The sequence below is a fragment of the Podarcis pityusensis genome (genome assembly GCF_964106645.2).
Source record: "Podarcis pityusensis genome assembly, chromosome: 11".
Taxonomy (NCBI): Eukaryota; Metazoa; Chordata; class Lepidosauria; order Squamata; family Lacertidae; genus Podarcis; species Podarcis pityusensis.
The window spans coordinates 14,147,129-14,172,499 of record NC_138036.1 but is presented as its reverse complement, the minus strand read 5'-3'; positions in this window follow the sequence as shown (position 1 = coordinate 14,172,499).

The following is a 25,371-nucleotide window of genomic DNA, read 5'->3' as shown; positions in this document are numbered from 1 at the left end:
CCATTGACCGCACGTTTGACACATGGCCAGCCCATAGAATTGGTCTTTTCCCTTAATCCTCCTCTCACCCTACAAATGGCAATTGCTGTATCCACCACCCGTGCCAAGAACAGCTGCTAAACTCTGTGCCTTTGATGAATGCTGTGCATTTGCTGCTCCCCCCTTGGGGTCAGGGAACATGGGAAGTACGCAAAAAGAGAATTTACTTTGAGCTATTTCTTGGGAGCCATCCCCACTCCTCTCCCCACCCCCAATTAAAGAAACATGTTTAGAACACATTACTTGTTGGGTGTTTGCTACTTCCTTTTATTTTTCAATGAGAAGGAAATCATCCCTCCCCATATCCTTTGGAGGGAGCCAAGTGCATAAACCAGTGTTTGGGGGGATTCGCACCTGCTCAGAAAGGGAAATAAGGGCACACAGTGGAGCAAATCTGGTTTCATGCCATGAACCTTTAATTTGCTGCATCCCTAGAAGGATGGCAGAATGCCAAGGAGCAGCGTTCTGACAATAAGCCTTACCCTGAGATCAGAGGAAAACCTTCAGATCTTCACCGCAGACTCCCAGAATGGCATTACTCATGCTTTTAAGATCCGAGGACGTCCCGGACATCCAATTTCACCTCGCCAATATGGTGCTCCCGCGAAAAACAGAAAACACACAAAAGCTATTGACTTCTGTGGAACGGAGCCAATTTAAGCTAGCTGAGGAGTTGACTCGGAGCCTCATCTTAGAGGTGGATCCAAAAATAGGAGCGGGGAAGGGGGGGTAAGATATAGGGGGTAAGAGGGCAGGGGATGTCACACACAGACTCCCAAAGAAAAGTGAGGAATGGCTGATTGTTCCTATTTTATGACACAGCTGAAGGAAGGCATGTTGAGGGGGACAAACAGACGGAGCCTAGTGAACACTGCGTATTTTCAACACCTATTGAATACGTTCCCTTTTCTATCTGTATTCAAATTCAATCCTATCATTGTTTTTATACGTGAAAAACATTTTGCATGTGTTTTTATTGTTGATGCTTTCGTCGCTGAATCACTTTGAGGCACTTCATGGGAAACAACATCAACGAAATCAATCAATAGAAGTGGACAGAGCAATGAGATGCCCACAGAATATTCCCTGGTACCCACAGGATCTCCCCCCCCCCATGAAATCGGGCTTTATGGTACCCAATAAAGTAGGTTGCAGGGTGTGTGGGTGGGAGAGTCCCTGATTTGCAGATGGGCCCAAAGAGGTTAGCAATCACGGGTTCAGAGGCATGGGCATTGGCCCCCCACCCCAACGTGTCTGGCTGTGCCAAGTCAGCCTCAGAAGGGGGTAGACCACGGGTAGGCAACCTAAGGCCCGTGGGCCGGATACGGCCCAATTGCCTTCTCAATCCGGCCCACGTACGGTCCAGGAATCAGTGTGTTTTTACATGGGTAGAATGTGTGCCTTTATTTAAAATGCATCTCTGGGTTATTTGTGGGGCCTAGGAGTTTTTTCATTCCCCCTTTCCACAAATATAGTCTGGCCCACCACATGGTCTGAGGGACGGTGGACTGGCCCATGGCTGGAAAAGGTTGCTGACCCGTCAGGTAGACTCTCCTTCCTTGGAGGTTTTTAAGCAGAATTTGGATGGTTGTCATGGATGCTTTAGCTGAGATTCCTGCTCTTTCCGGCTCTACAATTCACATGTTTAGTGTGAAGGTCAGCTAAAAAGTTCCAAGCATGTTTCCTTGAATGTTCTCATAAGCCTCCTTGCAACTGGGAATCTAACAAGTGACCCTGATAACCAACGTGGATTGTGCTACCAGCTTCAGTGGGCTTACTTCAAAGTAAGGTGCATAGGATTGCAGTCTAAAAGCCTAAGAAGCAACACACACACACACACACACACACACACACACACTGAATAGTCATCCATAAAAGGAAAATTTGCCAAGGGCAGCTCCCACAAATACAGAATACTTCTAAAATACCAAACATTAATAAACCCATCAATAATAAATGCACCCATCTCAAATAAGCTATGACCAAAACATAACAGAACCAAACAGAAAAATGGCCCAAGCCATCTGTGGCATTGTAAATGTTTGTGCAAACCTGTGCTAGATTTTCTCACTTGCTCATGGTCACAAATTTCCTCATCCCCTGCCATGGGCGCCAACTTACCCCTTACGTTGAGGGGGCACAGTCATGTGACGCATCACAAGATGTTGCCTGGCATGTGCCAGGCGGGAGAAGACATGTGGAGGGCGATCTCCATGCTTGTTCATCCCAGCCGCAGCCCAGGCGCCAGGTTATGACTGGGACGAGTGAAGCAAAGATGGCCTGCGCTTGTCCCAGTTGCATGGAGTCTGGGACGAGAGCAGGCAATCTTTGCTTCACTGGGGCTGGGGCTGGGGCACACAACGGGGGTGGGGATGGCAGCCTTCTCAATATTGGGGGGTACTGCCCCCTGCCAAAAAATATTCGGGGAGCTGAAGTTCTGGGCACCACAGTTCAAGAAGGACACTGACAAACTGGAACGTGTCCAGAGGAGGGCAACCAAAATGGTCAAAGGCCTGGAAACGATGCCTTATGAGGAACGGCTAAGGGAGCTGGGCATGTTTAGCCTGGAGAAGAGGAGGTTAAGGGGTGATATGATAGCCATGTTCCAATATATAAAAGGATGTCACATAGAGGAGGGAGAAAGGTTGTTTTCTGCTGCTCCAGAGAAGCGGACACGGAGCAATGGATCCAAACTACAAGAAAGAAGATTCCACCTAAACATTAGGAAGAACTTCCTGACAGTAAGAGCTGTTCAACAGTGGAATTTGCTGCCAAGGAGTGTGGTGGAGTCTCCTTCTTTGGAGGTCTTTAAGCAGAGGCTTGACAACCATATGTCAGGAGTGCTCTGATGGTGTTTCCTGCTTGGCAGGGGGTTGGACTCGATGGCCCTTGTGGTCTCTTCCAACTCTATGATTCTATGATTCTATGATTCTATGATTCTATGATTCTAAGCCCCCTCTGCCCCCGTCCCCTGCCCCATAAAGTCCATATGGATTTTGCATTCCAATGGAACATTCTCATGGATTCATTCATTAGCAATACTTCTGCAATGTCCACCAAAGAACTGGCCGAAAGGAAAGGATGGATTAGAGATATGTCTGATGTACATGGGCTCTCCCAGAACATCTATTCTCTGCCTGTATTGGCTGCTTTGTTCCATGTACCCAGTTTTCGGTATTTACAGAAAGCTCAGCAGAGCTTTCCCAATCTCATAGGCAGGTTTTATGATGGGGGAAGCTTGCAATCACCCAGAAGGCATAAATCCACATTCACACAGACGGGTCATTTGAAGCCATCAAGCACACCAAGGAAAAGAGAGAAACCATTTAAGAGACAAAAGGGGACTTTCAGAGTCTTGATGGCTCGGCCATCTGCACACAAAAGGCAGAAGCTGCCTGAAACTGCGATCTACTATTCACAGTCGAAGCTCAATCTTACAAGATGACAAAGCGAAGGAACTGTTTTTGCCACGTGGTATATTTGTAGTTCCAGCAAGCAAAGGTCTCATACAGACTGACAGATACTACCTCGGTGGTTCATATTTGGCTTTGTGGTGGTGCAAAGCTCTCTGCATCGCCTTGCCCTAATCTCAGCAACACCGGCGGAAGTGTCAGAGTTTGTTGTTGTTGGCATACGTCTGTCTCAAGAAACATCACCTCTGGGGGTGAAGGCAAACTGCTGGGGAAACACAGCGCCTGCTGTGGTTGCAGAGGCTGGGAACTCGTATCTGCTGCCTCCTCTGCTGTTTTTGCTGCATCAGCCACACTGAAGTGACCTCTCCAGGGTGCAAGCATGGGCAATGTGTATGGAGGTCCTGGGCTGCCCAGACGACAAGACCCCCTCTTGGCCTGACTGATGTGGTCCAAAGGGAAGTAGAGCAATACACTTAGCACCAGCTTGGCTGCAGGAGTTGCCAGAATAACAGTGATGATGATGATGATGATGATGATACAGTGGTACCTCGGGTTACATACGCTTCAGGATACAGACTGCGCTAACCCAGAAATATTACCTCAGGTTAAGAACTTTGCTTCAAGATGAGAACAGAAATCATGCTCCGGTGGCGCGGCAGCAGCAGGAGGCCCCATTAGCTAAAGTGGTGCTTCAGGTTAAGAACAGTTTCAGGTTAAGTAGGGACCTCCAGAACGAATTAGGTTCTTAACCCGAGGTACCACTGTAATGTTATTTATTTATATGCCACCCATCTGACTGGGTTACCCCATTCACTCTGGACAACTTCCAACAAATCAAAATACAACCATCTTAGGAACTCCACTCCAGATTTGTGTAGGGTTTACTCCTTAGAATTTCCTTTCCTGTAGATGTCCTGCAAGGCAGAGGGCATAGACTTTGTCTTGAGACTTATTCCTGAAGCTGGGTTTACTCTCGCAAAGCATCAGAAGTTTATGACCTTCTCCTAGATGACTACCTTCCCAGGTTGATGAGTTCCATCTACCCCTCATTTCCCTTTAAGGCATATGCAGAAACTGCCTTCTTGACTATTGGACCTACTATTTGTCTCATCCACTCATGGGAAGGGCCACCACCTGGGGTTCAAGGTCCCTTCAGCCCCCAGTAAAATATTTGAGGGGGCCGCCTTCCCAAAGTTGATGGGCATTGCCATTCAAATAGTGTGTGTACACTGTGTCTTGTGGTCTATTATTTGGGATGGGGCTTACCTGCTGTGACATTAACATATGAGAGAGCTGGAGGTGAAATAGTTAAACTGGTTACCCAGTCAGAACCCGGGGGGGGGGTGGAGTCAGAGGGGCTATAAAACCAGCTCTGGGAGGGGCGAAGGAAGAAGTTTGTTGGGAGTTGGGTGGGTGGTTGGAGTGGGAGTGAACTGGGATAGAGTCTGTGGGTAGGTTGAGTTAGTGTAGCGAAATAAGCTGAGTCAGGAACAGTTAGGGGCTAGGAAGACAAGTAAATATCTGAGAGGTGGTTTAGTGAGTGAGAGCAGGTAGCGGAAGTTATAGGTCTGGATAGGCACCGCGTGATTGTAATTGACCGATACCGTTTATGAAACCACACGCTTGTTAAACTGCAATAAATAAACAGAAGTTTATGTTCCAATTGAACCCTGACTGGACTCAGTATTGTCCCAGGTAGGGCCTGGGTGGTGACAGTGAGAAATAAAGTGGTGGCACAGGGATCAATAGATGGTGAAACGTCCGTGGACCCTGTGTGATTGCTCCACCTGCCTCCCAAAGTTTTTATTTAAGTTGGCACCCCTAAACCAAAGGATCGCCTGCTTTCACCCTCTGCTCTGATACCATAGGTCTTGCGCTTGCTTTCTGTGGGAAGGGAGATTTCAGACAAATGGCCACCCCACCAGCAACCTGAAAGGGTACTGTCCTGGAAGAGTCTCACCGCTCGGCACCATCAAATCGGCACCAAGAGCAAGGCCTAAGCTGAGGTGAGAGAGTGAGAGCACTCAGTAACCTGAGAGCAAGCATGTTTTCTAAAATGCCAACCTTGTATTATCATGTGTTCGCTTTCCATCCATCCTCCTCTCTCTCTCTCTTTCCCTCTCTCAATACGCTCAAGAGCTTTTTGCTTACTGACATTTTTAAAAGTGATGACACACAGGAGGGAGACCGAGACAACCCTTTTGAAAGAGCATCAGCTGTGAGCTTTACCTGTCCAGCAGAAACACATTGCCCCTTGGAGACGATCATCTCTCTCTCTCTGACTGCTGGAGAGAGGAAGTCATGCAATGACACATCCTTGTATAAATACCTTCCAGATTCAGTAAGAAGAAAACAATGTGGCCTGCCGTACATATGGGTATAAGACAGGCTAGCAAAATGGCTGTTGCAACAGGAAAGGACGGGCAAGTCTCTCCATTTCAGCAGTTCCCTTGTTTTTCTCATTCCCCCAAATCAGGTCACATCTAACACACATATAAAGCACATGGCTCCCCGTAAATAATCCCAGGAACTGTATTTTGTTAAGGATACTGGGAATTGTAGCTCTTTGATACATAAGCTGAAGTTTTCAGGATTGTCTGGAGGAAGCCAAATGCTCTGCATATATAGTATGGACGCAATCTTGGTTCTCCACTGTCAGGGAACTGACATCGGAGCGAGAGGCAAAGGGGAGGCTCCTAGATGATGCTGGCGAAGGACCCAGCAGCAGGGGGAGAAACAGCTCAGTAGAGGGGGAAGCAAATCAGCGCAACACCAGGGATAAAGGGGGGCAGATGGGGGAATCGGAGAGAGGGCTCCAGGACTCTTCACTGGACCTCAGTGAGGAGGGCACAGGTCCTCCGCTACCCACGCCCTCCCTGCGCAGAAGACTCCCGCGCAGTGAGAGGAGGAGGAGACTGGGTGTCAAACAACTTTTATGTTGGAAGAGGTTCAAGAAACGCCCACTGACGGATTCTGCCAGCGACTGAGGCAGCCACGATGAGAAAGGGCTGTGCAGTCAGAAAGGTTTAACAAGGCAAATTAGCCTAGAGAGGCACCAGTTTACGCACGAGTAACTCATACTCATTACATCCACCTTTGCACATCAGTTCAACTTCATTTTGGTGTGAACTGCTCCTAGTGAAACCATTTTTAGATGCAATTTTGCCTGACATAATCATTTCTACAAAGCAATTTCCCCCACGTAATGTATTTTTGCATGTCATTTTCTATGAACTTATGCACACTTTACCCTAATGTGTACATTTTGCATATGTCATTTGACTGGAGAACTGCGCTGCAAAATTCAGGGAGGTGTAAACCTTTCACATTGCAGACCTTTCATGTTTCAAATCCCTTTCCTTTGTTTGTTTTGAAAGGTGAGAGAAATGCCAAATACATGGTAATGCAATCTCTGACTATGTGTTTTACTAGTTTATTTTCCAAGACTATAGTGATTCTGGTGCGATATCCTAACTGGGAATGGAGGTTGTCTGTCTGTCTGTCTGTCTGTCTGTCTGTCTGTCTGTCTCTCTCTCTCTCTCTCTCTCTCTCTCTCTGTGTGTGTGTGTGTGTGTGTGCATAGACTTATACTTGAGGCCCATTCCTTCTCACAGTGGGTGACAGTGATTGCTTACTAAGAAGCAATCCTGTGCACTCCTATCTTGAAAGTAAGCCTCATTGAACACAGTGAGAATGGCTTCTGGAATAAACAGACACAGGTTTGCTGGTTTGTCTGTTTGTTTAGGACACAATTTTACACACACTTGCCTAGAAGTAAGTCCCGCTGAACTCATTGTGCCTTATTTCCCAGTAAACATGTACAGGACTGCACTGCATTCTCTGTTTCATACATATCTGTGCAGTGTAGCATAGTGGTTAGGGTGTTGGACTAGGGCCTAGAAGGCCAGAGTTTAAATCACCACTCAGCTTTGGATAGGGTTGCCAAACGTCCGGAATTTCCTGGACATAGCCAGAATATGATATTCGAAAGCAGTGTCCGCTGTAATGTCCAGGAAAATTAGGACAACCCATGTCGAAAGTCTAGATTTTAGCGAATTTCCTTAAAAATAGCTCAAAAACTTCAATTTTAAAAAATATTTTGCAAAAGAAAGAAAAGCTCAACAACTTTGCATCCCACTCCAAAAAAGCAGCTCAACAACTTTGCCCAAAAAACCTCAACAACCATTGGGTTCAGCTTTTCACTTTTTGAAATATGGCAACCCTAGCTTTGGAACTCATTAGGTGTAATTTACAAAAAGAATGTACTAAAATTTATGGTGCTTGGTCCTCAGGAGTTCAGAAGAACATCTGCTTTGAGGTGTTGACTCAGTCAGGGGAAAAGGCAAGGTATAAATAAATAATAATTATTATAAGGTGCATGTTTATGTCAGTTTGGACAATTAATCAACTGGTGTGGTTCTTACTCAGAAAATTATTACTAATAATTGAGTGAGTTGACAGTCCTAAGAATATTTTTAAAATCAGAGGACTCCTGCACACCTTTCTCCTGCCTTTTCTCAGATTCCCTGTTCCTTTTATGAGATGTGAAATGACTAGGCAGGAAATGGGAGAAATAGTAAAAAAAAGTTCTAGGCAATGGGTGTGGAGGGAATAGTTGCCTTCACTTCAGGAAAGATGCAGATTTCAATCAATGAAATCAATCAATAGCATTTGCTGGCTGCAAAGATGGCTCAGAGCTTCCTGGTGAGTGGCTGTATGATGAACGACCAGTTGTGCGGGACTTGAGGGAAGGCCAAAGGTCACTATCACCTTGAAATCTAATCTGCTGCCGTGCTGGCCACTTGCTGGAGGCCGGAAGCCATTTGGGTCAACTGTGTTACAACAGAGCCAGACCAAGGGAGCTGCACACAGGTCCCCATTGAAATCCACGTGATGAAAAGGTGGCTGGACAAAGTGCGACTCACCTAGGATCTGGCCCAATCTTACTTTCCTTGATCAGTTGATTGGCCAAAGTACTGTTTGCATTACAATGGCCTGTTTTGCAGCCTGCCCATTCTCATACGCAACAGGGAAAGGCAAAAAGAAGAGAAGTGAGAGAGTGTATGATTATAAATCATAGGATCACAGAATTGTAGAGTTGGTAGGCACTCAAAGGGTCATCTAGCCCAACCCCCCTGCAATGCAGGAATCTCAAAATAATAATAATAATAATAATAATAATAATAATAATAATAATAATTTTTTATTTATACCCTGCCCTTCCTGGTTCAAAAACTGGGCTCAGGGTGGCTAACAACAAATTTAAAACACTTTAAAACACTTAATTATAAAAGCAGCATAAAATACAGTATAAAAACATGCATAACAATAAAATTCAAAAATCAAAAATTAGATAATCCCCAGGGCTAGCTGGCTGAATTGGTCCTACTTGGGCCAGCGAGGAGGCCAGGGGAGAATTAGCTGTGGGGTCTCAGAGCAGGTGATCTTCATAAAAGGGGAGGGGGAGGGAAGGGAAGGGAAATAAAAGATCAGGCTGAATTCAAATTAAAGGCCAGGTGGAATAGATCTGTCTTACAGGCCCAACGGAAGGAGGTTAAATCCTGAAGGGCCCTAGTCTCATGGGACAGAGCATTCCACCAGGTCAGAGCCATCACTGAAAAGGCCCTGGCCCTGGTGGAGGATAGTCTGACTTCCTTAGGGCCCGGGACCTCTAAACTATGGTTATTCATGGACCTTAAGGTCCTCTGTGGGGCATACCAGGAGAGGCAGTCCCGTAGATACAAGGGCCCTAAGCCACAAAGGATCCATGACAGATGGCCACCCAACCTCGGCTTAGAAACCTCCAAAGAAGGAGAGTCCACCACCTCTCGTGGGAGTCTGTTCCACTGTTGAACAGGTCTTCCTGTCAGAAAACTCTTCCTGATGTTTAGTAACTTGAAGTGCATTGGTTCTTTCTTGTAACTTGAAGCCGTTGGTTCAAGTCCTACCCTCTGGAGCAGGAGAAAGCAAGCTTGCTCCAACCCTAAAGATATTTGAAGTTGACGTTATTGTATGTTATTATGTTTAGTGTTTTTTACGTTTTTAGACTGCAAACCACCATGTGAACCTTGTATGAAGGGTGGTACACAAACTTAATAAATATAAAGTCAATAAAATAAGTGTGATGCAGTGGTTAGAGTGCCAGACTAGGACCAGGGAGTCTAGGGTTTGAATCCCCACTCAGCCATGAAGCTAACTTGGGCTAGTCACTCACTCTCAGCCTACCCTACACAGGATTGTTGTGAGGATTAAGTGAGGAAGGGGAGAACTATGTAAGCCGCTTTGAAATCTGTGGAGGAAAAAGGTGGAATATAAGTTGAAGACATAAATAAAAACAAACCTATTGTTAAACCACAGAGCCTAGGGCTTGCCGATCAGAAGGTCGGCGGTTCGAATCCCCGCAACGGGGTGAGCTCCCATTGCTCGGTCCCTGCTCCTGCCAACCTAGCAGTTCAAAAGCACGTCAAAGTGCAAGTAGATAAATAGGTACCGCTCCGGCGGGAAGGTAAACGGCGTTTCCGTGCGCTGCCCTGGTTCGCCAGAAGCGGCTTAGTAATGCTGGCCACATGACCCGGAAGCTGTATGCCGGCTCCCTCGGCCAATAAAGCGAGATGAGCACCGCAACCCCAGAGTTGTCCGTGACTGGGCCTAATGGTCAGGGGTCCCTTTACCTTTACCTATTGCATTTTGCCCTAATAGCAACCTCTGCCCACTCCCATGTTGAACTTTTGATGCCTACTGGAGACTGTCTAAAAAAATTATTCTAATAGGCACTTTAACTGAATTTTATAGTTTTAATCAATTTCTCATTGCATTGCATTCCTTGTACACTGCTTGGAGACTCTTTGTAATTCAGCAGTATATAAATGGTCTTAATCAGTAAGAGCTGTCTTGTAAGGCTTTGGCAATACAGGTGGGCGACTCTAAGCACAGCCTCTAGGGCAGTAAGGAGAGTTATAGCATAGTGGAAAAGCAGGTGTCTTGCAGGCAAAGTGTTCAGTCCCTGGCAGCCTCTGGTAGGACTGGAAGAAAATCTGTTGTGGTACTAGATGGATCAATGGCAGAGAGTAGCTTCCTATAGCAAGGCTTCTCCATCTTTAACAGATGCAGATACAGTGGTACCTCGGGTTACAGGCGCTTCAGGTTACAGATGCTTCAGGTTACAGACTGCGCTAACCCAAAAATAGTACCTCGGGTTAAGAACTTTGCTTCAGGATGAGAACAGAAATTGCGCGGTGGTGGCAGCAGGAGGCCCCATTAGCTAAAGTGGTGCTTCAGGTTAAGAACAGTTTCAGGTTAAGAATGGACCTGGGGAAAAACAGGTCAGGGAAAAAACAAGGCTGTCCGGGGTTGTAAAAACTGCGGAGAGAATAATTGGGTGCACTCTTCCCACCTTGGATCAAATCTATGCTTCCAGGTGTCGTAAGAAAGCTGCAGAGATAGTGCAGGATAGTGCACACCCCGGAAATGATCTCTTTCAGCCTTCTGGAAGAATGTACAGGGTTATAAAGACTAGGACTAGCCGCCTGAGAAACAGTTTCCATCCAAATGCAATTTTGGTTTTAAACGCAGTGTAAGGTAGTCTCTATGGGAGTATATTGTATTTAATTATGGGGTATCAGAGTTTTAGGGGGCTAACCAGGCTGGGATAGCTGGGATAGCAGACTTGTTGGTTTTTGAATGTCTGATGTAGATTTTTTCAATTTCGTTGTTCTGTATGGGACAATGACAATAAAGATTATCGTATCGTATCGACCTCCAGAACGAATTAAGTTCTTAACCCGAGGTACCACTGTACAACCTGTTTTGCCACAGCATTGCAGTGGTGGGAAAAGCTGCAATCTCCAAAACGTCCTGCTTGCACACCACTTTCTAAAAGCACAGGAGCTCCATCTGGCCTCCTCCTTAATCCAAGGGAAATAGGCGCTGCATTTTCTCGTGTCGCCTCAATTCTTTTTAACAGCCGTGCAACGCAGAAAATAACATCTCTCTTCCAGACTGGACCAGTTCTCCTCTGAGTGGAGGCAAATCTTTGGTCTCAACACTCCCACCCATCTGCACCCACTATCTCTGGGGCCTAACCTGAACATGTTAAGCACTTGTTCTGTCATTTCAGAAGTGCCATAAAAGCAATTATTCACGAATGATAAAAAGAGGTATTTATAGGAGCCAACATTCTAATGAGAACTGAGTTAATGTAATTTAGGCACTCATTGGGATCACATGGGCTGCCGGGGAACCTTTGATCCTTGAATGAAAACTACATCTGAAATGAATCATTCACATTATTCCTCCATTCGAATTTATCAATCATCTCCTCCCTTTCCATGTAATTACAGCAGCTGCGGCTTTGGCCCTGGATGCCAAATGATTTTAAAGTGCCATTGTTTAATTAGGGATGTAATATTTCAGCATGCACAGTGCAGGAGTGAAGAAAATTCCCTCCTGGTCTCCTTTGATCCCTCTTAGCCTCCGTATTAATGTCAGGCGCGAGCAAAGCAAGTTGGACAAAATAAAAGTTATGTCTTCATTTAGAGACAGGTATAAATTAGCAGTGGGTGAGATCATTAATTTCATTGATTTGGGATTCAGTGCTTAAAGATTCATGCGGTAGATTTGGAGAGGGAGATTATATCTGAGGCTATACCGGGTCCCAGCGGGATCAAACTCCTCCAGCCTGTTGAGGTAGCTTCATTTGCTGAACACAAATGCAGTGAAAGACTTAAGCTGCTCTCGGTAGAAGTTCAGCCAGTGATTTGCATTGACCTTGGCAACCACGCTGGAGAATGAGGTGGAGGAAAGGCAGAAATGGCTGAATTAAAGGAAATGGAAGCTGTGCAGTTACAGTGGTACCTCGGGTTAAGAACTTAATTCGTTCCGGAGGTCCGTACTTAACCTGAAACTGTTCTTAACCTGAAGCACCACTTTAGCTAATGGGGCCTTCAGCTGCCGCTGCGCCGCCAGAGCACGATTTCTGTTCTCATCCTGAAGCAAAGTTCTTAACCTGAGGTATTATTTCTGGGTTAGTGGAGTCTGTAACCTGAAGCATATGTAACCTGAAGTGTATGTAACTCGAGGTACTACTGTACTTGGATGGTGGTGGGGTATGGCATCAAGGATACTGTTTTGTGCCTAAAGCTGTACCGTTTATAAGAAGAAATATTCATATGTGTCAAATACTTCCACTTCCTGTTTTCAAGTAGAAACTACACACACACACACACACTATTGTTCTGGAGACAGCAGTGCTTTTGAACACCAGGGTGCCGGAAGCAACAGGAAGGGAAAGTGCTCTTGTGCTCAGGTCCTACTTGGAGGTTTCCCACAGGGATCTGGTTAGCCACTGTGAGAAAAGAATGCTGGTCTAGATCTAGATGGGCAACTGGTCTGATCCAGCAGGCTCTTACATTCTTTTAAAAAACAAACCTTTCTAAACATACAGCGGTACCTCTGGTTGCAAACGGGATCCATTCTGGAGCCCCTTTCGCAACATGAGCAAAACGCAACCCGCGTCTGCGTGGGTCGCGATTCGCCGCTTCTGCGCATACGCACGATGTCATTTTTGCGCATCTGCGCATGCACAAGCGGTGAAACCCGGAAGTAACCCTTTCCTGTACTTCCGGGTCACCGCGGGACGCAACCTGAAAACGCACAACATGAAGCAAACGTAACAAGAGGTATGACTGTAATTCAAAGTGCTGGTGCTGACCTTTAAAGCCCTAAATGGCCTTGGCCCTGTTATACCTGAAGGAGTGTCTCCAAGTCGTTCCGAGGGCCTTCTGGTGGTTCCCTCGCTGTGAGAAGTGAAGTTACAGGGAACCAGGCAGAAGGCCTTCTTGGTAGTGGCGCCCACCTTGTGGAACGCCCTCCCATCAGATGTCAAGGAAATAAACAACTATATGCCTTTTTAGAAGACACCTGAAGGCAGCCCTGTATAGGGATGTTTTTAATGGTTGATGTTTTATTGAGTTTTTAATTCTTTGTTGGGAGCCCCCCAGAGTGGCTGGGGGAATATAAATGATAAAATTGTTGTTGTTAAACTTACCCACAGTCTTAAATTGTGCAAATATTTGCTTTTCTGTCAATCCTGCCTGTTGCCAGCAGAGCTTCCTTAAGTACAAATACCAGATGCATACTTGCATTTATGAATAAAGATGGAAAATGCACTGCATGTGAAAAGGATCAAAGCAACCTAATGTCCTCAAGCTGTTAACAGAAGATGATCTTGGCCCTTCTAGTCCAGCACTCTGTTCTCACAGCAGCCAAGCCAATAGCCATGGAAGGCCCACAAGCAGAGCCTGAAGCACCAAATGGTATTCAGAGGCCTTCTCTCTCTCTCTCTCTCTCTCTCTCTCTCTCTCTCTCTCTCTCTCTCTTTCTCTTTCTCTCTCTCTCTCTCTCGCATGCACACACACACACACACACACACACTCAGTTTTCACGTCTTTTTGTATATCTTTACATTAACCATTTCACACATCCAAAAAAAGAAAAGGTTCCTCAGAACCATCAGACTTCCCCCCCTCCCTGGGTCCGTTCTATAATACAAAGTTATCTGCATCCTTTTAAATTATCCAATTACTAATTTTCCCATTAAAAAAGAACACCTCATATGACAAGAATTTCACATATCAAGCATCTTCACATTCCTGCCAGTGTGATCAGGCTTCCTCAACCTTGGCCCTCCAGATGTTTTTTGAGACTACAATTCCCAGCATTCCTGACCACTGGTCCTGCTAGCTAGGGATCATGGGAGTTGTAGGCCAAAAACATCTGGAGGGCCGACGTTGAGGAAGTCTGTTTTAGATGTTCACAGTGGTCTTTAAGTAATGTAAATTTTATTCCAGTCTTTTCCAAATACTTGATCTTCCTGGTTTCAGATCTTCCCTGTCAATTTCGCCATTTCCGCATAGTCCATCAGTTTTGTCTGCCATTCTTCTTTCGATGGTACTGGTATCCAGAGGCCTACTGCCTCTCCCAGTGGTCATGGAACACAGCCATCATGGCCAGCAGCTGCTGATCATCTCATCATTCATTACTTCATCTCATCCTGTTATAGACCCAAAGCTGGTGGCCATTGCTGCCTTTTGTGGGAATGAATTCTATAATTTACTATAGGTAAAGGTAAAGGGACCCCTGACCATTAGGTCCAGTCGTGACCGACTCTGGGGTTGCGGCGCTCATCTTGCTTTATTGGCCGAGGGAGCTGGCGTACAGCTTCCGGGTCATGTGGCCAGCATGACTAAGCCGTTTCTGGCGAACCAGAGCAGCACACAGAAATGCCGTTTACCTTCCCGCTGCAGCGGTATCTATTTATCTACTTGCACTTTGACGTGCTTTCGAACTGCTAGGTTGGCAGGAGCTGGGACCGAGCAATGGGAGCTCACCCCGTTGCAGGGATTCAAACTGCCGACCTTCTGATTAGCAAGTCCTAGGCTCTGTGGTTTAACCCACAGCGCCACCCGCGTCCCAGAATAATTTACTATACTCTGTGCAAATAAGTCCTTTTTTAAAGTCTTCCTCCATTCAACTTCCTTGGTTAGCTTCAGACTTTTGTATAATTGGGGGGGGGGGGTCTTTTCTCTGTCTGCTTTCTCCACACCATACAGAATCTTACACACCTCTATCATGTCTCCCCTTACTTGCCTGCCCTCTAAACTAAGGAACCCCAAACCTTTTTTCATAGGGGGGAGTTGCTTCAACACCCCTGGATTATTTTTGTGGCTCTACAAGCACACTATCCCTGTCCATTGACCGTTCTGTTTTGGACTGAGAGACGTTGTGCTCCAGTCTGGGGAAGGCGGGTTTAGAACATGCAAATAAACACCACCCATGTTCCTGCATGAATCACTAATTTCTGCCTCTTTCCCATGCTCGCTCTGTGCCATCTCCAGCTAAAAGGGTCAGGCAGCAGGTGGCAGGAAGAATCTCTGCCTGAGTCACTGGAGAGTCCCTTCCAGTTAGTAGGCTAATACTAGGCTAATTGGGCAAACCATCTGACCGGGTACAAAGCAGCCTCCTTTTGCTGTCTCACCTGGGAGTAATTAAGGCAGCCATCATCCACACACTTCAGTCCAATTGAACTCACAGCACATTAGTTTGCCCCTGCACAGTTTGGGATGTACAGACTGAAGACAGTTATACCCTTGCTTCTTTTTAAATTTTATTTTGGAGTGTGTGTGTGGGGGATGCTTTTAGATGGTTGGCCCTGCCCGGCTATCTCTTAAGGCCTTCCAGTAAGTCAAAACCAGCCATTTCTATAATGTCACCACCACCACTGGTCTTGCATTGCAGAGCAGAATCGGCTTACTGTATTTCATGCACGTTTTCCTGGACTAATTTGTCCTGCCGTTGTGTAATTATGAGTATAAGCATTTCTAAAGATAGCTGTTTTGCTGCATTAGCCAGGACACTGAGGGGCCAGGATACCAACTTTATCAATATATTGTTTTAATGTCATCCCATCACTCAGATTTTACTGATTTGCCATCCGTATTGAGAGACCTCCTCCGAGATCACGTCCCTCATTCCTAACTGAGCAGAAGTACCTTGAGATTTATTTATTTTTAATGGATTAAAACAAGGCACACAAGTTTAGGACAGGGAGCGTTAACACTGCAGGCAATGCATTTGCCCTCTTCATCAGCTCCCAGGCAAGAAATGTGCCTAAGAAGAGTCTCTTGGATCAGGCCAACATCCCATCAAGTCCAGCATCCTATTCTCAAAGTCGCCAACTGGATGCCTGTCTGAAACCCATAAGCAGGAACCAAATGCAAGAGCACTCTTCCCTCCCCCATGGTTAGGGTAAGGCCACTGCTTCGGGGGGTAGAAGCTGCCTGGAATTCCCTGCCCACCTCTGCCAGCAACGGAGACACACAGCAGCCATCAGTGCCAATTTGTGGCAAGATTGCATCCATTTGGGAAACAGCCCTACTAGAAAAATTAACCAATAAACTAAAACTGACACCGGAGCAAATAGAAGAAGACACCTTCACGCCGGTATGGCTCCCCTTTATCACATACACAGCCCAACAAGACAACGACAAAAATCCACCAACAGCATACAAATCAATATGGCTAACCTGAACCAAAACACCCACCCACCCCACTCACACATGAAAACAAAGACCACCACAGCCAAGCACAAATGAACAACCACACCCTAGGCCAACCCTAGACAAACCTAGACAGCATCTTAAAAAGCAGAGACATCACCTTGCCAACAAAGGCCCGTATAGTTAAAGCCATGGTTTTCCCAGTAGTGAGGTATGGAAGTGAGAGCTGGACCATCAAGAAGGCTGATCGCTGAAAAATTGATGCTTTTGAATTATGGTGCTGGAGGAGACTCTTGAGAGTCCCATGGGCTGCAAGAAGATCAAACCTATCCATTCTGAAGAAAATCAGCCCTGAGTGCTGGAAGGACAGATCGTGAAGCTGAGGCTCCAATACTTTGGCCACCTCATGAGAAGAGAAGACTCCCTGGAAAAGACCCTGATGTTGGGAAAGATGGAGGGCACAAGGAGAAGGGGACAGCAGAAGACGAGATGGTTGGACAGTGTTCGCGAAGCTACCAGCATGAGTTTGACCAAACTGCGGAAGGCAGTGGAAGACAGGAGTGCCTGGCGTGCTTTGGTCCATGGGGTCACGAAGAGTCGGACATGACTAAATGACTAAACAACAACAACAAGGCCAACCCCAACCTCTCTCACCACCAAAGGAACACAAGCGAACAGCAAAGAACCTGCACAAGCAACACTGACACCAAACCCTACATATAGTAAGTAAAATAGAAACATCGCCACCCGACCCCACCCCCACCCATCTTCCACCGCCTCCACCTCTTTCCCACTTTTCTTCCTAATGAAATGAAACTGATTTGTAAAAATCTTACATGGGGGGGGGGGGGAATACCAGAGAGAGACATTGCAAATACTTTTGTAAATCAAGAAAATCTTTAATAAAAATAATAATAATGGGGAAAAAAGAGATTGCATCCATTTGGAGCAAGATTTCACCCGAAATCAGCACTGGTGAGAGTGTCGCTTCTCTTCTAGGCAGTGGATGGGACAGAGCAGGTGGCGGCAACAGGAACAGGTAGGTGGTGGCAGCAGCAGCAGCAGTGGTGATGGCGGCAGGGCTAAGCGGCCCTTCGTGTTTAAACCTTGTGGCAAAACGGGACGCGCCTCCCCAGCAGCGTTGCCACATTAAGCTCTTAAAAATATAAACATCATCCTTCCAATGGAGAAGGCAGAGGGGAATGCCTCCAATTATATCAATTCTCATTTGACATTAAGAAAAATCAATCCAGATTTTTACACAAATCTGTATTTTCATTTAGAACGATCAGTTCTTTCCTTCAGTCTTCACATTAATATACAATCAACTGCCGGCAAGAGAGAGAGAGCCGAGCTGCTGAGCCACTCCAGAGGAAAGTTTCACCTTTTAATTTTTCATAGCAGATTAATTTTTAATCCACCGACATCAAGGATCAGGGAAGGTGTCCTATGAAGCTGCCTCTTCAAAGGCCTTTTCCTTGGGTGGAGGCATCGCTCCTGTTCAATGAGTTACCCTTGAAGCCTCTGACTGTTCGTCAAACTCCCCTTCTTCCCCTTTGCCCTAGCCAGAAACGCGGGGCCTATTTTACAAAGGGGGGAACCCTGGAAATCAAGACAGACAAGAGCACGGGTTGCACTACAACATCCCAGTGCATTTGGCAGCTGCATTCCTCAGCTTTCAGAAAAAGAAATGGGCTTATAATACGCACAGAGAGAAATAAAGACATTTGACATCACTTCTAAGCCAGGGATGATGCATCTCTCTCTCTGTGTGTGTGTGTATGTGTGTGCATAAGGAGGATGCAGGGCTAGCCTCACTTAATTTAGTTTACAAACTAAGCTCAAAATTTTTATATAGCTGCAGTGCAAACACCAGCTGTGCTTGCTGGCCAGATAGGCTTTAGGAACCTTTGAAGTGAAACTCCAATGAAATTAATTGCAATATATCTTTGGAGGAACCATTTTACACCCCACTCCCCAAAAAAACTTTTTTTCAATTTATTTGGGTTTGCTTTGCTTTACCTTTACCTTTTTACATTTCCTATAGCCTGTCTCTTTCCTCTATATGTAGGCACACACAAACATTAATACCCAGCTATTTAAAGGTCAAAACAGGTATGAGATTTGCCGTTCACTTTACCCTTGCATAGTTGATTTTTAAAAATTAAATCACCACCATCATCATCAGCATCATCAAATAACAACAACAACAACAAGGGCCAAGGGTTAAAGCAAGGACTGAGAATCTGGGGGCTGTTTTGATGTTGTTGGAGTCCAATTCCCTCAGTTCCCACCTTCATGACCAATGAATAAGGAGGACGGAAGCTATATTCCAACAGCATTTGGAGAACCACAGTTTCCCATCCCTGGCCTAAAGCTTCACTGCCTGACACTCCTACCCCAGTCTGCCCCAATTCTTGAGCTGACTAGGCTGCATGTAGTTCAGTCCTCAAAGGCTGAATGGCCAAGTTTCGATGGGTCCGCGTTACAGGTAGATTAGATTTCAACCACTTTGCCATACCTTCTTCTAAAGAATTGTGGGAATAGTAGATTGACAGGCAGATGCTGAGAAAAAACATCTGCTCATCATCCCCCACCCCAAGGACTGCAATTCCCAGCGCCAAGGGAATAGTCTATTAAGCGCAAACAGACCATTATTTATCCCAGCTTGTTAACAAATGCAAAGTACCAATTACAGAAGGACTTAAGAATCCATATTTTATGAGCACAAAAACTAAAACCAACATGCAGTATCCACAATTATTGGTGGTCTTCTGAGCAAATCAACATTTCCTTCATCAAACACATAGTCACATATAAGAAATTCCATCAGCTTCGGCCTGGGCTCCAGCTGTGCCCTATCTAGCCTAACTAGTGTTGTCTATGCTCTGATAACCTCTGGGTTAGATTATTGCAACACGTTATATATTATACATAGGGCTGCCTCTGAAGACGGTACGGAAACTTCAGCTGGTGCAAAATTTGGCGGCCAGGTTGCTCACCGGCGCAGGACGGTTTGAGCATATCACACTGTTCCTGGCCCAATTGCACAGGCTGCCAATTAGTTTCTGGGCCCAATTCCAAGTGCTGGACCACCTCTCTCCATGTGAATAAACCTGGACCCTGAGATCATCTTCTGACACCCTTTTTCATGTGCCTCCTCTGCCAGAGGTTCAGAGGATGGCAGCATGAGTATGGACCTTTTCTGCAGTGGCTCATTTGTGGAATGCTCTCCCCAGGGATGTTCGGCTGGTGCCTTCATTTAGGCACCAAGTGAAAGCTTTCCTCTTCAAATCAAGCCTTTGGCTGATTAACATCTGATGCCCTTTTAAATGTGTTTGTGGGAGCAGGAGGGTACAGTGATGATGATGATGTATTGTGTGTTTTTATCTTTTTATTTTGTGAACTGTCCTGAGATCTACGGCTGAAGGGTGGTATGCCAATGCTGATGATGGTGATGGTGATGATGATATCAATCAACTGTTCCGGTTTTCTTCAGTGGTGTAATCAGACACCACTGTAATCAGACCGTGTTGGATCAGACCAAAGGCTCATCTAATCATGTTTCCTGTCTTCACAGTGGCTAAAAAGATGCCAACAGGAAGCCTGAAAGCAAGATCTGAGTGTGACAGCACTCAGGAACGGAAATATCAAGGGAAATTTCCTCCATTGGTGGAGATAGTACACATCCATCATGGCCAGTAGCCACAGATAGTCTTATCCTCTATACATTTGCCTAACACTCTTTCAAAGCCATCAGAATTGATGACCATCACTACATCTTGCAGAAGCAAATTCCACAGTTTAAGCCATTTCCACTAACATGTATTTTTGTACACCACTTTCACTAATATATACATTTTTAGGTACATGCTGTATCCTAGCACACAATTCTTTGTGCACGTTCTTTGGAGAACTGCATCGCAAATTTCAGAGAAGCAAGAATTTTCAAAGGCTGGCTAGTTGTGTGTTTCGGGTGAGATATTGTTTTGGAAAGCGCGAGAGGAGGAAGGATGGATGGGAGAGACCTGAAGGTGCCAGGGGCCCTCTCTTGAGGGTCAACAAAGAAATGGGTGGACAGTAGTTGGCTGACGTTTCTGCCACTAAAATGAGCAGGGCTTCTTGAGTCTGAAGGAAAGCCCAAGGGTGGTCTGCTGGTGAAGGAAGCAAGGAACAGTTGCCCCAAGCTCTGATGGACTGTGGCAACCCCACGGGAGGAGGGAAGAAGAAGAGGAGTTTGGATTTGAGATCCCGCTTTATCACTACCCAAAGGAGCCTCAAAGTGGCTTCCTCCCCCACAACAAACACCCTGTGAGGTGAGTGGGGGTGAGAGACTTCAAAGAGGTGTGACTAGCCCAAGGTCACCCAGCAGCCGCATGTGGAGGAGCGGAGACGCGAACCCGGTTCACCAGATTATGAGTCCACCGCTCTTAACCACTACACCACACTGGCTCTCATCATGCCTTCTCTTGGGCTTTCCTTGAGGTGTGAGAAGCTGAAAAAACTGGGTTACCGAGCCCCTGACATCAGCGCATTTGCTAATTTTGCTTTTCTATGAGAACTTCTTCCCACTGAAATTCTTTCTGCGCTGATTTCTCTAAAAGTAAACAAAAACAAAAAGCACAGCACAGCAGTGGTGTGTATAATTCTAAAGAACAAACACAGCATGTGCGTATAATTTTAAAGAACACCCACTGTTCTCCTTGGCTGCTGGAAACCCCACCCAGAGCGCCCTCTAGTGTCACAGCCTTTAGAGGAGCTTGCTTTATACCTCATGAAGGTTTTGTTCTCAACCATGAGGGCTAGAAGCAGGAGTGATGCCCAGTGAGTTTCAGTGAAGTTACCCGGTGATGGGGCTAATGCAAAGGATTGGGCTGCACGGAAGCTCCTCTAACAGTGAGGATTTAAACCCCCCACCCCACCCCCTTGAAAGGATAAGAATGAATTTGTTCTCTTGAACTGGCTTTTCAGTAAACTACCAGGAGCGGCTGCGTCTCCTAAGAAATATGCAGCATATAAAACACTAACAATAATAAGAGCACCATTATTAGAGGCTCGGCAAAAATATTCGATCAATACTTGCTGTTTTGCTTATACTCGCAGCTAAACCTCTGCATTTCGAAACAGAACTTGCTTCCACTTACGAGTGGCGTACCTTGAAGATGACGCTCAATTAAAACATACAGGGAATGTATAATTTGCAAGACCTTGAGACAAGGAACAGGTACTATGCTTTGGGGGGAAAAACACTCTCAGAAAAACACCATTGTGCTGATGGTTAGAAACCCTGTAATGCTCAGAAGCCCTCTTTCCTGCAACAAAAGAGCAGACAGTTGTAATTTCCTGTAATAATATTTTCCCTATAGATCTCAAGTGCCCCCCTCTCATCGCAGGTATCTTTTTCCGAGTGGAGGTTGCAGAGCTTACAAGTGAAGGATCATCTGTGATATTGAAGTAATTAGCCAGTAGGTGGCCATAGCCATTAAGCAATTTGCACCAGTTCAGATTCATTGCTGTGCTACAGTTTGGAGAGACGCCTCTCCTGTTGCTAAGAATGCGTCACTCCTATTCTCAACCTCTTATTTGTCTTTTTTTTTTGCCGTTATTTCAGCCTTTTCTCTGGGTGCGCACAGAAAATCCCCTGCAACTACTTCTGATAAATGGGTGGTGGAGGTGGGAGGGAGGAGAGGAAACGGCAGGAAGAAAAATCCAGCTGTCTCCTTTGTTGTGCTATCCCAAAATTCTGATCTCAGTGCTACTGGGCTGGCCTTTAATATTTTTGTTTTTTAAAAAAAGGTCTTCAAAGCAGTCCACAAGCTTAACATGGAAAATGTCAAAACAGCAACAAATTTAAAATAAACGATCAATCAGCAGCCATCATCTCCCTTGCCTATATATCCTTGCCTTCCTTTTGTTGAATTCTCTACTGTGTTGAATTTCAGAACTGCAAGCCTTCTGGGGCAGGGATCTGTCTTCTTGTATTTTCAAAGGCACCTTTACGGCAATAATAACATTCTCCCATTTATTTAGATATATTTTTAGGTCACCTTTAAAACCCCTTTCGAGGTGGCTTATAACACACAAAACAATACAAATGCAGGAACAAAATAATCATTATAAGCCTTCAATAATAATACGTCGTCATCAAGCCTAAACACACTCAGGATAATAACAAATGAAAACATGGGGTTCTTTTAGAACTTTTCCGAACACCAGAAATCATGGAGCCTGTCACAGTGCAGGTGGCAATGTGTTCTAGAGATGTGGAGTCATGGCTGAAAAGACTCTTTCCTTTGGACATGCCAACTGATCGCAGATGATCAATAGGTACATGCTTACTTTTCACAATATTGGCTGGCTTCCAGAGACTGTGGTTATGCTAATGGAGGGGCATTTATCTGTTTTACTGGATTTGAATGGGCCACTCTCATGTAATTTTGAGAAACAGCCATAAGGTTATTAATGGCACAGAACATGGATGCATTCAAGCGTCGATCCCTGGCATCTCTGAGTTGACTCAGCAAAGACTCTGGAGAGCCACTGCTGGTGTAGACAATGCCATGTGAGATGGACCAATGAGTATAAGGCAGCTTCCTAGATTACCTTGCAACAGGTAACAGTGAACAATTGCATGTGCATTGAAAAGCAATGGAAGTGTTGCTCTAGTACAGTAGCTGCTGCCATAGTGAGCATGACAGAACAATGGCTTTCCATCAAGACTATATAGAGACTGCTGGACTTGGTGAGGACTGCATGGAGACACCCCTAACATGAATTGCTGCCTCTGTACCTTATGTGATTGCAGCTGCCATACAGATGTTGATGGTTCCAACATGAACTCCACTGGGCTGATGATATCAAGGAGACTGCCTAGGGTGTGAACCAGGCCATGGTTGGAAACCCCAAGATGTAACTTCATGGTAAGATTTCAAAGCTGCAATCCCAGGTACGCTCACCTGGGGGGCATTCCATTGAACCCAGAATTCAGAGTAGATGTACATAGGTGCTGAGCTGCCCAGGTGAAGCTTATCTTTCTGCAAGACCAGCATGGCTGTAATTTTTTCTGAATTTGACTGTTTTATCTTTTGTAACCTGCTTTGAGGGTGTTGTTGTTTTGTTTTTTTACCATCAAGCACTGTATAAATTTTATGAAATAAATAGCTAGGTAAATAAACCAGCCAACTTACTGACTTGGGGTAATAATAATAATAATAATAATAATAATAATAATAATGCCGATCTCTGGATGCAGAATCCGAAAGAGCTAATCTAAGGTCTGTCTCACACGTGAATATTCATCACTTGATGACTGCAAAGCTAGGTGATGACTTAATGTGCGGGAGTCAGATACAGGCACACAGAATTCTCACATGGTGTGTGTCAGTGTTGGGTCTGTTCACACTTCCAGTTCTGGCAGTGGTCAGCATGCATGCAGAATGGGCTCCAGCATCCGCTTTGGTACATATATGTGACAGTAGCTCCCATTTCACAAAGAGGATGCTCAACAACTCACTAGATAATATTATAAGCAATTACTGCAAGGAAGTGCCAGGATACAGCAGAGAGCGGAGGCAGACGTGCTACACAATGGAATTGCTGCAGGCAGAACACCGGTGCCTTTAATCCCCCACTCGTGCCACTCCCCACAAATGGGGAGAATTCATGGAATCACATAATTCTTTAATGTCCGTGTACATGTATCTGGTAATCAAAGCTTGGCTGCAATCTTGTTATTTGGTAAAGCAAATAGAAAGAAAGACAATGGATGTAATTTCTGAAATTCTCCCCGCTTTACTTTTTTGACCTTTGGTATTTGTACGTTATCGATGCTTTCTCTAAACCATTGTACAAAAACACCTTGAAGTGTCAAGCTTTAAAAATGAGTCTTCTTTTCTCTTTCTCCTCTGCAGCTTGGATTATCTTGGCCTTGTCAAAATACATTCTCTAGTTAGAGGTTGGAAATATTTCCCTCCTGGCTCCTAAGTATTGATTTTTTTCAACACTCGGCTCTGTCTGTCAGCTGAAGAGGTGAAAGGTGAAAGTTCATCCAGCACTGCCTGGCTTTACCTTCCTATTAATGTCGTGCCCTTTCTGCGTTTGATCAGTTTATGTGATCAGCAACAGAACAGTTACAGAGCAGATTCTACCTATAGGAAAAAAAATATTTAAGCCATCAATTATTGTAACAGAGGAACACACCTTGAGAATCAAGAGGTTCTTGGAAGTGTCGCAATTATGAAGGCTTGTGGTTATCTGATGTCCCCCACCCTCCCCTCTGTTACATAATGACCACCTCAATCCATACTCTTCTGCTTTTCCAAGGGAACCCCCCCCCCCACCAACCCAAAGGACCAAATTAATTATTGGTTATGATCCTCTCTGAAGAATAATTAGCCTAGTGATACCACAAGTATGTAGATCCAAGTGAAAAACTGCTGGATGAAGGAGACACAGCACATTCTGCTGCGTTCCCAGTGGGAAGCTGCCCTTGTCTTGATGTCTCGGCAAATAACTTGGTTCAATTCCTCGGGAGAGGGGGAGAAGACAAAAAGACCTCCTATTTTCCTGTACAATGGAGGGTACTAATTAAATTCCTGTCTTCCTTTCTGGATGTAATCACATCATCCCTAAAATTAAAATACCAAGCCTGAGTATTTCCCCCATTGATTACCTTCCCTAATTCCTTTTGCCTTATGAATAAATCTGATCTTTCTGAAGCTGAGTCTCCACCTACCAAAATGAAATGTCCCAGACACCAAAAGGAAACACAGACTGTCTCTCTCTACATACACACAAAAAAAAACTAAGGGACAAACTAGGCAATATGGTAAACACAGTGTCTGATGCTAAAAATGGCTGTCCTG